Source organism: Argiope bruennichi, chromosome 5, assembly GCF_947563725.1.
Source record: "Argiope bruennichi chromosome 5, qqArgBrue1.1, whole genome shotgun sequence".
Lineage (NCBI taxonomy): Eukaryota > Metazoa > Arthropoda > Arachnida > Araneae > Araneidae > Argiope > Argiope bruennichi.
Window position 1 is genome coordinate 66485834 of NC_079155.1, and position 14295 is coordinate 66500128.

General features: G+C 29.5%; 1 protein-coding gene across 1 annotated transcript in view; it reads left to right on the top strand.

Moving 5' to 3' along the window:
* LOC129968528 (probable global transcription activator SNF2L2) overlaps positions 1–14295 on the top strand; it is a 96791-nt gene that overhangs the window by 65338 nt on the left and 17158 nt on the right. The window lies entirely within an intron of this gene.

Below are 14295 nucleotides of genomic sequence, written 5' to 3' on the forward strand. Positions count from 1 at the left end.
TTAACTTTAAATGGAATTTCAATATTTAGTGTAATTAAATGAAACATTAGAATTTGAAAAGGACGGGAAGATAGTTATTTTGGCATTTCTCATAAGTAAATGTCAGCATCATTTAAATCATAATTTTTCACTTGATTTAGAAGGCTATTAGTTGAATAATTTATTGCAACATTATTTTGTTTAAAAAATCACGAGGTGTTTCGATATAAAAATTACAGGGGAGAGGGTCGAAGAAATTGTTTTTAAAATTGATTTAAGACACATCTGAGAATAATACTAAATTCTAAGATATAAATTTTATTCATTCCTATTTCTTGAAATTGTATCTTAGTTCATTATTATCCTAGAACTGTTTTTCTAAAAGTGGACGGATACATTTATCTTCAACAGTGCATTTTCCTGCTTTTACCTAAATTTCTACTTGGTAATTTGGCTTAATTCTCTTTTTGTTATTTTATCATTTAACAATGAATCATTCTTATTTCCCAAATACTTGATATTAAATTATTCGTCAATATGAAAACATAAAAGAGCACAATAATTAATCTTTAAAGAATCTCTTTATTGAACTTCATTATATATCTTAATTATTAATAACTGAATCAATTTCAGCTTTCGCTTTTTTCGTTAATATTGAATAATTTAATAATTACTTAATAAAATAATTTAATTATTATCCATGTGAATTGAAATCAGAAAAACGAATAATGTAATTCACACTTTCTAAGAACAATGAATTATATAATTCACTTTAATTAAACAACTTTTTTAAACTGAATGATTTAATTAAAATTAATTAGTATTTATTTGCTTAAATGATTTACTGCATCATTAATATGTTATTAAATTTCTTTATTATCCTTACAATTTATCACTTCCTTTATAATCCTTGTAATTATTTATGTTTAAAATGATTAAAAAATCATATATTACAGGATTAAAACACATTTCATCTTACATATTACTTTATATATATATATTTCTGTTTGGTGTATTAATTTTTAATTATATTTGTTAATCTTGTTTTTACTTTCTCTTATACGAAGTATAGAGAAAGTATTGTAATGGTAAAAAAAAAAAAAAAAAAAAAAAAATGTGAACTAGAATTTTTGACGAATCTCTTCGAAAATTTCCTGACTTTGAAAAAATCAGAACCAGACATAATATCGGAAAAAAGCCCCTTTTAGATATTATGTCTGGTTACTGTCCGGCTATTTGTGAACTTGATAACTCAAAAACGCTTTAAGCTAGAAGGATGAAATTTAGTATATGCTTTACGACAAAATTTGTAGATTTCTATACAATTTTGAGCGGACTTCATTCGAAGAAAGTTTGTCTGTCTGGCTATTCGCGCACACATGAAATCGATAACTACAAAAGTTAGATAGATAAAATTTGGTACACAGTTTTAGCATATAAAATTTAGTTTCTTATCAAATTTTGAACCAAATATGTCAAAACATTGATTGTCTCTCGGTCTTTACTTTCGTAAGAATGTAAAAAAAATCATGAATGCAATAAATCGAAATTTGGCATGTTCTCTTGTGACTATAGATATCAAATATTGGTTTCAATCGTCTATAAAAAGACTTTCAAAGTGCATATCCGCAGGAAATATTCAGTACTAGCCGCCTTTGGCGACCAGACGGTTCGCCAATCTTAATGTTCGTTTAAATTTTAATAATTAAATAATTTGAACCGGAGTTTAACCCCCTTCTTCGCCAAGTTGCGATAACGCTCCAAAGCTGGCAATCTTTATTATGCATTATAATTGAACATCTGCGCCTTTGCTTTTGAACATTTCGCAAGGTCGTTGTTGGCGATTTTTAAAAATTGCTCCAAGCAGGAGGTTAAACTCCGGTCGTACCATTAAATATTTTACGCAATTCCAACTTTAATAGATTCTTCGGCAAAATATTTTAAAACTTCAAATTTTGATAGTCATATAATTTACTCATAATATTATAAGGGCCTTCAGTCATAGCCTGATATGTATCTCTCTAATTTTCTGTTACCCCTCGTAGAAATTATGCTTTAAATTAAAGTGTAAATGATTAATCTGCAATTAATATAATAATATGTTTTACTGAAACAAAGCATTTTTTTAATACTATGATTACTGATAATAGACTCACTGAGCGTTTACACTTTATGGGCACTAAAGAACATCTTTCTTAATTTATGTAATATCTCAAGAATTTGTCAACAAAAATTTCTCAGATTCATCATGAACAGATCGATTCATTAACAATGTTTAATTTTAAATGCATCAAACACTAAAAAAAATAAAATGAATCGTTTAAAATAATCGGTCGAAAACAGGTTTAAAAAAATACTTAAAAAACGATGTACTTAAAACTATAAGCATATACAAAAAAGTATATAACTAACATAAATACAATTTAATTACAAAAGCATCCAATTAACCTAAAAATAATTTAAATCATTGAAAATAGGTTAAAAAAAACTACTTAAAAAACGATGTACTTAAAACTATAAGCATATAAAAAAAATATATAACTAACATAAATACAATTTACTTAAAAAAGCATGCAACTAATCTAAAAATAATTTAAATCATCCGTTGGTTGCCATGCCAACAGTCAGAAAACAATGCGCATGCGTGAATTTTCTTCGCCAGTTACGTTAACGCAAATGCGTGAATTTTTCTACGCCAGTTGGGGTAGCGCTATGCAGATTATACATTTTTAATTTCCTTTATTCTGCTTTATTTTAATTCAAAAGTACTTCAGAATGAATGTGAAACATGGATTAATTAACAATGTTTAATTTTAAATGCATAAAACATTAAGAAAATAAACAGAATCGTTTGAAATAATCCGCCGAAAAATGTTAACCCTAGCCTCAATTCTGTTGGGAGAAAAAAATAACTGAAAGTCTGCGGTGGGGAAAATGGAAGATTTTTTTGGCGGAAAAGTTGGTGGTGGGGAAAATGGAAGTTTTTTTTGGCGGGAAAGTTAGTTTTTAACTAATAATTAAAATTCTAATTAAAATTTCAAAAAAAGGGACCCTAGGTGCACATTCCCGACCTCTAAGGTATACATGTACCAAATTTGATAGCTGTATGTCAAATGACCTGACCTGTAGAGCGCCAACACACACACACACACACACACACACACATTGAGCTTTATTATAAGTATAGATAAATTTTAGATTCATGCGAAAGATCTATATTTCGTAACTATTGTTTGCCAATGCCATGGACGGCATTCATAGATTTACTCATAAGGGGAAATTACAAGCCTATAATTAAAGGGAAAAATTTCAAGGAGATCACTGTTTGATTTAGAAAACTAATTACAAAGTTATCTGAATAAAAATGAATAGTTCTCTGAAAATTATTTTCTTTGAATTGATGGAATAGAAAAACATATCAGCACTCTTAATAATTATATTAATCAAGTAAATATAATTATCAGAATCATATTTCCATAATTTTTCCTTTTACATCTATCTATAATAAAATTTTTCAAAGCACACAAAAATTATATATTTTTTGTTTAAAAAAATCTTTAAAATATATAGAATACTTTTTTACTTATGATATTTTGAACTACTACGCTACTTCGATCGCTTAGAAACTTGTAAACTTAAATTCGTATGATATCAAATAAAAAAATATTCTACATACTCTAAATATTTTTTGATAATATTTTTAAATAAATATTAAATAAATATTTTATGATATTTACTCTGCTGATTCATTTAATCTCGTGTTTATAAAAATTTATATCTCTATAAACTCAGTATATTATTTTCCATTTTTGAACATATTGACATTGATTTAAAATGCGAAAAAGAACAAAATTTTATTTGATTTGTAGATAATTTACAAGATATAAAGGGCAATTTATATTTATTAATATAAATGAATTCTTTTTAAAACTGAACAAGTCTGAACTTTGAATTTTTTTATTTTCATGCTAATGTCGGCCATTGACAAGCTGATCTCCCCTTAAGTGGCTATTGAAATGATTTAAAACAGTGATATTGAATTCTTCATAACTCGGTCATTTTTAGTCTTAGAAGAGTAGAATGTTTTTTTTTGTTTAAATTGTATATCAAAATATTTTCTTTTTAATTTTTCGAAAACGTCACAATTTTTTAATAAAAAATTATCAGTTTCTTTATTTTAATGATTAAAAAAGAAACAAACGAATAATTCATTTAAAAAGAAAATCAATAGCCTCGTTATATACAATTGAATCTTATAAAAAAGTTTACGAGCAAGACATGAAATGATAATTGAATTCATTCGAATATATTTAGATAAATTTCAAATAATTATGATAAACTAAACTTGTTGTTCCATCTCATGTATACAAAATTTCGCTGCCTAAGTTTTATAAAACTATTCTTCGTCCTATACTCGATCCTAAGAAAAGAAAAGGCGGAATCATCAAAGCTTAGTCGTATCAGAAATAAAATATACTGTTCTCTGGAGTGTTCGAAAAGTTTCGGAACTCCAAAAGGCGTCACCCATCTTGATAGATTATTTTGCTCTCTCATAAACTTACTTCTTCCTACCAACTATTAGGAAATTTTCGAAAGAACCAGTAAACATCATGAAAGTGATCAATTACCTGAAGTTTTAGGTCAGATCTATTACAGAAAATAAATGAAACTTCAAATAAAAATAGAATTTGTTGGAATAATTTTGAAATTTTTTTATCTGAGAGCATGATACCTCAAAAATTGAAAGACATATAGAAGTTAATTTTGAAATTAATATCGAAATTGTAATTAATTAATTCACATTCAAATTTTGGGTAAATTATGACAATGAGCGGTCTGTAAGGTTGCCTGATTGCATGCTACACAAAATCTAAATATGTGGAATTCGGAGATGTTTTATCTTCTTAACTGAAAAGGTGTATCCAATTTTGGATAAATTTCGTCTGCTTGCTCAACGTCTGCAAGTACATCGATTTGAATGTGTTTAATCAAATATGTGACAAATTGTAAGTGAGAAAGTAATTCAATCGATACTGTTGTAATACGATACTCAAAAATGTAGATTCGAATAATTTTTTCTTTATAAAAGAAAAAGAAAAGAAAGAAGACAACATTGCGTAGTTGATTCGCTTCAATTTATGAAAGAAATTATTCCCAAAATGCAAGATATTGTGGAAACGCATGAACAATATGTCAAAGGGAGAACATGTTCTCCGGTTTTGATTTTAATTGATCAAAATTGTTCAAATTGCTTATGTCACAATTTCCAGGAATCGGTAATATTATTTTCGAGCAATGTCAATATTATCACTGAAAAAACGAGATTTGCAGATATTCTTAATGGATGCCAGGTCAATAATAACTAATCTTAATGATCATTTGAAAATTTGTCAAGGAATTTGATGAATAAAATTCAACAAATAAAAAGGTTTTGTAAAGTACAAGAATTATGGCGAAATCTCTATTAAAAGCTGAGATTCAGAGATCCATGTAGATAATTATGTATATGATTGGAAAGCTATGGAAAGTGAAGTACTCGAACGAGAAATCGATTCTCTCTTTGCAATGTTGATCGTGGAGCGAGCTCTCTTACTGGATTATGAATGTTAATGGTGTTTATAGTCTGTCTTTGTTGTAAGTGTCTTCAAATACTGCTTTACGTATTCCTTGGTTGATATTTGCTACCTGTATTTCTTGATTTCTTGTGAAATAAAGCGTTGTTGCTTGTTATTAAGTTTGTTGAATTTTTTGTACTATACACCATCCTTGCCGAGTTGAGCATCACTATTTCACATGGTATCTAAAAAGAATGGAGATTGGTGCCCTTGTGTAGATTACAGGAAGCTAAATGGTGTTGCAATCCCAGATCGGTATCCAGTTCTCCATATCCATGACTGTTTGCAGGTGCTGGAAGGAAATTATTTTTTCAACTCTAGATTTGATAAAAGTCTACTACCAAATCCCAGTATAGGAGGAGGGCCTTCCTAAAATGGCTGTTCCTACACCGTTTGGACTTTTCGCTTTCCCCTATATGTCATTTGGTCTGTCAAATGTGTCTTCTACATTCCAGAGATTCATCCACCATGTTTTGAGAGGTATGGAGTTTTGTGTACCATACTTCGATGATGTAGTTGCATCGGTGAATGAGGACCAACATCTGCAGCATCTTAAACAGGTGTTTCAGAGACTTAAAGTCTATGGCGTGATTATCAACATTTCAAAATGTGTTCTGGGAGAAGCATCTGAGAGATTTCTTGGACATATTATGTCAGCAGAAGGCATTTTTCCAATATCAGAGAAAGTTGCAGCTATTTTGGACTTCCCAAAACCAGAAACCATAAAAGAACTATGTAGGCTTCCAGCAATATGCAATTTTTATAGGAGATTTATACCTATTATTCATTTTTCCATTGACAGCTGAAAGAGGTTCCACCTGCCTACATGTTGAGGGAATTAGTAGACAATCCAGCTGTTATGAGTAATGATACTTCATCCTATCAGTCAGAAGCAGTCCCAGTCAAAAACATCAAACAAAAACTACCATCAGGAAGATGTAGAGTGCAGGCTGATGAACAGAGGACAGTGACTCGCTATAGTCGAAGGCTGAAATTTAACTCTATGTACAGTCAAAATCTCGCTGGCGCTGGTGGTGGCGCCTACCTGTGGCGTTGGCAACAGGAGCTCAAATACATTATTATTTCAAATAAATGTCTGATCGAACATTGTAAATGTTGTGATTTATATTTGATTTTGTTGCAGTTCAAGCTTTGGATCTGGTTGATCATAGATGTGTATCACATATTATATCACCAAGTAGGAAAAGTGCTTTAAGTGTTATTAATTAAATTTATGATTTTTAATGGATTAAGCTATGTGTTTATTCACCGTTGCCAAACACTTGTCGGTAAGCTACACTACTTGTCGGTAAGTATACTTGTCGCTAGCTTGTCGGTAAGTACTACTACTTGTCGGTAATGACTTATACGCAAATGTTTTTGTGTTGAAGAGTCATAATAATAGTGAGACTAAATTACATATTAATAAAAAATATCATTCTAGGCAAACGAGGGGGGAGGGTACTTAACTTCTTTCTAAAAGGAATTAATGTAATAGAAGATATGAAAATTTAAAGAAGAATAATAACTTTTAAATTGTAATAACTTTTTCGATAAAAACATAATGCGATGAAGTTATTTTTTTGAGGAAAAAATGATTATTATGCACCGAGCGTAGTAAAGGAAATATATGACTGAATTAATAAAGTCATATTTTAAAAAAAGATTCAAAGAGAGTATTAGATTTAGTAATTCTAAAAACTGCTATTTCATGACTTCCATTTATGTTTTTTTTTAACTCACAGTCTCCGTTAAATGCAAATATATATATACTTCTAATTAATGTATAAATCCAAAAGAGATTTTCAAAAGTAATGCCTTTTTAATTACTTTACGCGAGTGAAAAATGATCAAAGCAAATTTATACTAACGGAGTCCTTAGGAAATGCGGAAATTCTTCTATTCTTGTCTCTTTTTTAAAAGTATTTTTAATGTTATCTATGATTTCTTTTGGCACATAATATTTTCCGGTATCTTCTTTTGTCGGATATTGGAGCTTCTATCATAAAACGTGTTTGGCTTAATGCCATAAACAAACTTTCAATAATATGATTTGTGAGTTTATGGCTCTCGTTTGGCAAAGTTGCATTTCTTTCGTGCATATTTGAAAATCTTTGCTGAGATTAGCTTAATATGCTACAAAGTTCCTCAGAATTCTATATCAAAATAGATAAATCATTTCATTATTTCTGGGTAGTCATGAGATGCTATGAAATTAAGATAAACGTAAAAATGTATCTTTAAGAAACATTAAAATTTTCTGTCTCTTGCAGGTAAATTTACGAATGATAAATAATAAATTGAATAGCATTCAATGATTCAACTGATTAGTGATTAATAAGAACATCAGACATAAAAAAAATATTTTTCAATACATATGATTACATTGGTTATGATTGGTCTGATTTGATACTTCCTTTTAAACTAAAAAAAAGTTTAATTATTTTTCAATCAAATTAGAATTAGAACTAAGCATGTAAAGACAGTGCTGTAAACAAACAAATGCAAATTTGAAAAATTTGATTTGCTTACCTATATAAAATACGTGAGATTTAAAAGATTGTACAGACATTTTTTTTTAAGATTTTATACAGTAATTTTTTAGCATGGTTTGTAAAAAAATGCTAATCGAAATAAATGAGCGAAAGAAATTCGAGCCTCTAATCCATAACTTATTAATATGATAATGTTTTAAAGTTGATTTCATCAGCAGTTGTACGCTAAATGTAGAACATCCAACAAAGAAGGTCTTATTAAAGACATTAACATGCTTAAAAATTCTATGATATTGATATTAATTTGTAATATTGCTTTTTTCCACAGTAAGTCTTTTGATAAGGAAGTTTGGCGACAGAAATAAAATTTCTAAAAACTATTAGAATTTTGATAATATATCCATTAGGAACGCTGTTGCGATATCCCTACAGAAGTTTCTTTGCCTTGTCACGGGAATTACAAAAAATCAAAAGATAAGACTGATGACCAATCAATATTGCGCCAGTAAGAGCAATAGACGAATCGAAAAAGTGAGTAACTGAGCGATGTTTTTCTCCTGCGAGTTCTCTCTGTGTGCCTTGTGCTGCTAGTGATTGTTTACTACGAATTTTCTGCCTGTGCGCTGCATTTTAAGGCAAGTTATGCTCTTGTATACCCTTCAACAGTATTTTGCTGATATGTGTTTGTGTTTTCTTGTGGAATGAAACATGGCTATTTGCTACTGTACTTGTTCTACACGGAAACTCGAATACACAGTAGAAAATTAAAGACACAAGAAAAGCATTTACAGTAAACAACAATACAAAAGCGCAGATCACAATTAAATAATTCCAATATCACAAAACGCTAAAAAACTCAAAAAATTCCTTCTTAACCAAAGTATTTCTGCCGATACTTGCTTGAGATCAACTCAACCGATTGGTTTCAGATTTGACTCTCGCTATTTTATAGTTTCTTCGCCGAAGGAACAGGAGCTTCTAGAACTATCAGTGAAAATTGAAACCTAATGGAGCGAGTGCCAAGATTTTCGAATATCCTGAAGCCTTCAGTTTTGATGCCAAATTCTTCTCCAAGTTGCCAAAAGGTCGCCAAGTGTGATTACTCCTAAGAGTGATATCGCTCAGCTCCTCGCTTAAGGTTAGCTCAGCTAACTACTTACTGACTCTGTCTCTTAGGTTTTCATAGCCTCTGTAAAAGGATATAAAATGTTACAGAACAAACGGATCGCAAGTTCTGACGAAGCTTTCATCAAAATGCTGGAATATTCTGGATCCTTCACTTTTGTTGTTAAAACCACCAAAAGACTGGGAGTTATTGTTTGAATATCCATTCAGTAGACATTACACTATCTGTAAAGGTATCTTCCTTATCAGAAGATTTATTGCACAGGGAAGCATAATTCAAATTTCCATCAAATTTTTTAAGAATAATGAATATCAGACTCTACATGAAAAATCTAATGCAACCGATTTTCTGATGGATTTAGCTTGTCTCTGAAGGCGGATATAAAATTAACAAAGCATCCTCAACTAAAATGTTGTTTTTCTAAAGGCTTTTTAAAGTATAGTAGAGCAACAACTAATTAAAGCCCTAATTTCCAGTAAAAATTCTCCAATCCATTAAATACTCCAAAATTAAGCCATCTCCATTTTAACAAAAACTGAACCATACATAGCCATTTGCACAGAGTAATACTGTAGCGAATCGGAATCGAAAGGAATAAAAATGAGTTTTTCGGCCCTCAAGTGGCATTGAAAATTCGTTTCAGTTTTCACAAAAAAGCACTCGAATCATTTATTTTTATGCCCGCGTTTTCGCATGGAATACAAACAGATGCTTTTCTCACCCGTGTCTTGGATGCATATCGTCTGCTCATTGGCCTGAACTGGAGTGAAATGAAGAAAGAATGCATTTTGCCGCTGCATGCGAATTTCTCGTTTTCAGCTACGGAGCGGAAAAACCCTAAGTGAATTTAACGACTCGGATTGAAAATCTACTTTTTATGTGAGATATCTTCGAGTTTCGGGAAAAGAATTCTCTCACTCGATTTACCTTCTTTCTTATTCGTTCGGCGAGCGTTCGGTAATCGCAAATCTAGTAAAACATTCCAAGATATTTTCTTGCTTGAAACAAAGCACGTTTCTCATCCTGTTTACGGGAGCTTCTGTTAAAAAAAGTTGAAAAATAAATTCTCAATCCCTTTAGAAAAGTGTTGGAACATGGAATGGTTCGCGACAGAATTTATTATATACCAGACACTGTTGGCGACCAGTTGGCTCAAGACCAATATTAATCGTATATGATTTAAGTTATGCCTGCCACTGACAATCATCAAATTGTCATTGACGTTAAAAATGTGTAATTTAATAGTCTAACATAGGTTCTGTTTAGGATGTATATGAAGCTTATTTATACAGGGTGTTCATTAATTATTGTCGGGGTTTCCGTACCTCATAACTTTCGAATAAAAAATATTACGCAAAAACCGATTACGTATTCGTAAATTACAACTCAAAGAATTTTATTAATGATATTATAGTGTAAAGCTTGCACAATTTGCACTTTGTAGGCATTCAGCTGAAGGCGATTCTTTGAGTTGTACTTTACGAATACACAATTCTTTGAGTTGTAATTTACGAATACACAACTCTCTGAGTTGTAATTTACGAATACATAATTCTTTGAGTTGTAATTTACGAATACATAATTCTTTGAGTTGTAATTTACGAATACATAATCGCCTTCAGCTGAATGCCTACAAAGTGTGAATTGTACAAACTTTACACTTTAATATCATGAATAAAATTCTTTGAGTTGTAATTTACGAATACGTAATCGGTTTTTGCGTAATATTTTTTATTCGAAAGTTATGAGGTACGGAAACCCCGACAATAATTGTTATACACCCTGTATAAGCAAGTCCTATGACATCATAACTATGTTAAAAGTGTAACTATCCTCATCTGTTTTCTAGCTTCAGGGATACTGTAACGTCAGTGTTTTATTCCTTCTGTAATCAATCAAGATATAAAATGGAATCTTTCTTCCTTTACTTTCAAGAAAAGAGCGAGATTAAATATTTGACGAAACAATGAAAAAAATTTTAATTTTAGGGTAACAGCGCCATTTATTGCTGTAAATTAGGCAAAAAAATGCATTTAAAAATTCCCAAAATTCAAACAATTTTGCGTGATTGTTAAATTTTTATCATTGAAAAGACAATTTTTTAAAAATCTTTCAAATGGTTCAAAAACTATTTTTGATCGATAATATTTAGGGAATTATCCTGGAAAGATGCCAAATTTTTGCTTCACTATTAATCAATTATATTATAATCAAAATCTTTAAATGCTTCAAGGTAACGAGGTGCACTTTTTTCCATCCAAAAGATATCTATTCTAAATTTGGTAGCTTGGTCTCCAACTATCTGACCAACACACACACTCAAGATCTATATTAAACATTATTTTAACATCGATTATTTTATATCGATATTAAACAACATTTCGTTTATTTAGAAGCTCATATTTTAGGTGAGATGACTGAAAACTTGGGAGATGGACTGCACAATGAACGGAACTGTAAGAGACTTTTAAATTAATGTGTGGTACATGTCAATCAAATTTTCAGATTAAAGATATTATACCGTAGAAGTCATTAAGATAAAACTGCATTTAATATCTAATTGAAAATTTTAACAACCATTAATTTTTGGGAACCAGCTGATCGACAAAGGCGCCAAATATTAAACAAGATAAAAGATAATGGCAAATAGATGTCAAAGATTGGAAAAGAGATCTGCAGAGATTTATAGTGCATGACTATAAAATTTTCAGATTAAAGATATTATACCGGGGAAGTCATCAAGAGAAAACTGCATTTAATATCTAATTGAAAATTTTAACAATCATTAATTTTGGGGAACCAGCTGATCGACAAAGGCGGCTAATATTAAACAAGATCAAAGATAATGGCAAATAGATGTCAAAGATAGGGAAAGAGATCGGCTGAGATTTGTAGTACATGTCTATCAAATCTTCAGATTAAAGATATTATGCTGGGGAAGTCATCAAGAGAAAGCTACATTTAATTGAAAATTTTAGCAAAGATTAATCTGGAGAATCAGCTGGTCGATAAAGGCAGCTAGTATTAGACAAGATATAAGAGACGGGCAGATAGATGTCAAAGATAGGGAAAGAACTTGGCAGAGATTTATGGTGCATTCTATTAAATTTTCAGTTAAATGATATTATGCTGGGGAAGCCACGAAGAGAAAGCTACATTTAAAATTTAATTGAAAATTTTAACAATCATTAATCCAGCTGGTCGACAAAGACGACTCGTATGAAATAAAAAAAAAGAGCGGCATATAGATGTCAAAGATAGGAAAATACTTTGTTGTTTGATTAACCGAATGTCTTTAGATATAAGGAAATCAGACTTCATGATTCAGCGATCTGTTATTATAATATTTTTGTTGATTTCGTGTTGTTAGTAAATTATTAGATATTATTCATCTACAGGGAGAATGAATAGAATATAAACCGAGACAAATAGATGACAAAAAATCCGACAGAGAGATTTTCGTGATTGTTAATTAAGAAGGAAACAAACTTGTTTCTCTCCAAGGGAATTTGGAAACTTTTCTAAAACAATCTATTTAATGGTCGACGATGCAAAAAAAAAAAAAAAAAAAAAATACTGTCAGAAGGTTCTACATTAATTTATTTCAAGTAGCTCTATAAAATTATCTTTTAGTGGGGCAATGCTACCCATAAGGTGATAAACTGTAAATATAAAAATGAAGGATAAGGGCTTTCAATTATAGTAAATTAAATTAGCATCAAAATACCAAATTAATACATTATACCTTACTCATCTGATTTTTTTATGTAATGTGTATTCTTCTCATGTAGTTCTCATTTTTTTATAGACGCGCTTTTTATGATGATTCAGTCAGTCATTGAGTCATACAAAATTTACTGAGAAAGTGTTAATGGTTTTGGCAAAAAAAAAAAAAAAAAAAAAAAATTATATTAAAATTATATTTTTTGAATATCTTTGACTTAGTTTAAAAATCATATCAATCGGAAAATGGAAATTTTTCAGGAGATATTAATAATTATTTAAAATGCCCAGTAAAAGTACTAATTCGATGAACTGCCTCATGAGAACTTTAAAATACTATTTTTAAATTTTTTTTCATTATGAATTGGAGTAAATTCCATTTTTATAAGAATTTAGGTGCACATTAATTTAAATCATGTATATAGTTTAAATCACTATTTATATTTGATAAGAAACTTATGATATATGAAAAAAATATGCTAATTTCCAGAACAGTAATGAAATATAAAGAACGAAAAAAAATCTGATAGTTAGAGCATAAATTGAAATTTGAACTTTCATTAAAATCTTATTACAAGTCGTTGAAGAATTAAGTACCAACACTAGCTATGTAGATTTTAAAAACCGAGGTTTCAATAGTGAATATAAATATGATATATATGGTCTAATTACATGAATATAGAATTTTGATTTATTTTATAATTGAACATTTATATTTGACATTTTTTGTCACTCTCTTGATAACCATGTTTTTCATATATTTCGGGAACATTTTTGAAACATGTAAAATATCAATCCTTCATATTTTTTCAATTTTTAAAACAGGGTTGGTTTTTAACTGATATAATTTTTGTTTATAAGTGCTTTTTCAATCAATTTTATGCAATAATTCAAAAGTAGAATTATTTTATCATTTTTAAAAATTCATTTCAAACATAATAACATACCTTAGTTAGGCTAATTTTGGTACTTCTTTTTTTACGAGGGTTGTTGGTGAAAGTTAAATTATTTTCGCCAACTCGCCAAAAAAAAAAAAAAACCGTCAACAATTTGGCGATTTTTTTTATGGTCCTCGGAAACAGAAAAGTACCTTTAATTTCTTTAAATGTACTAAATCTAATTATTTTGATTTGAAAATAGTCATTATAATTTTATTTTTATTTTTAAAAATTACAGAATTATGGGTGCATCTACATAAATTAGTTTTGTATTAGTTTAAAACTTTAATTTAAATTAAGTACAACGATTTTAATTTAATTTTAAATAGCTTGGTATTTAAATTGACAGATAATAAATAATGAAAGCTTTTTTGAAAGCCAAATGAAAGCTTTTTTGGTTTTCTGACGTTTAATATATT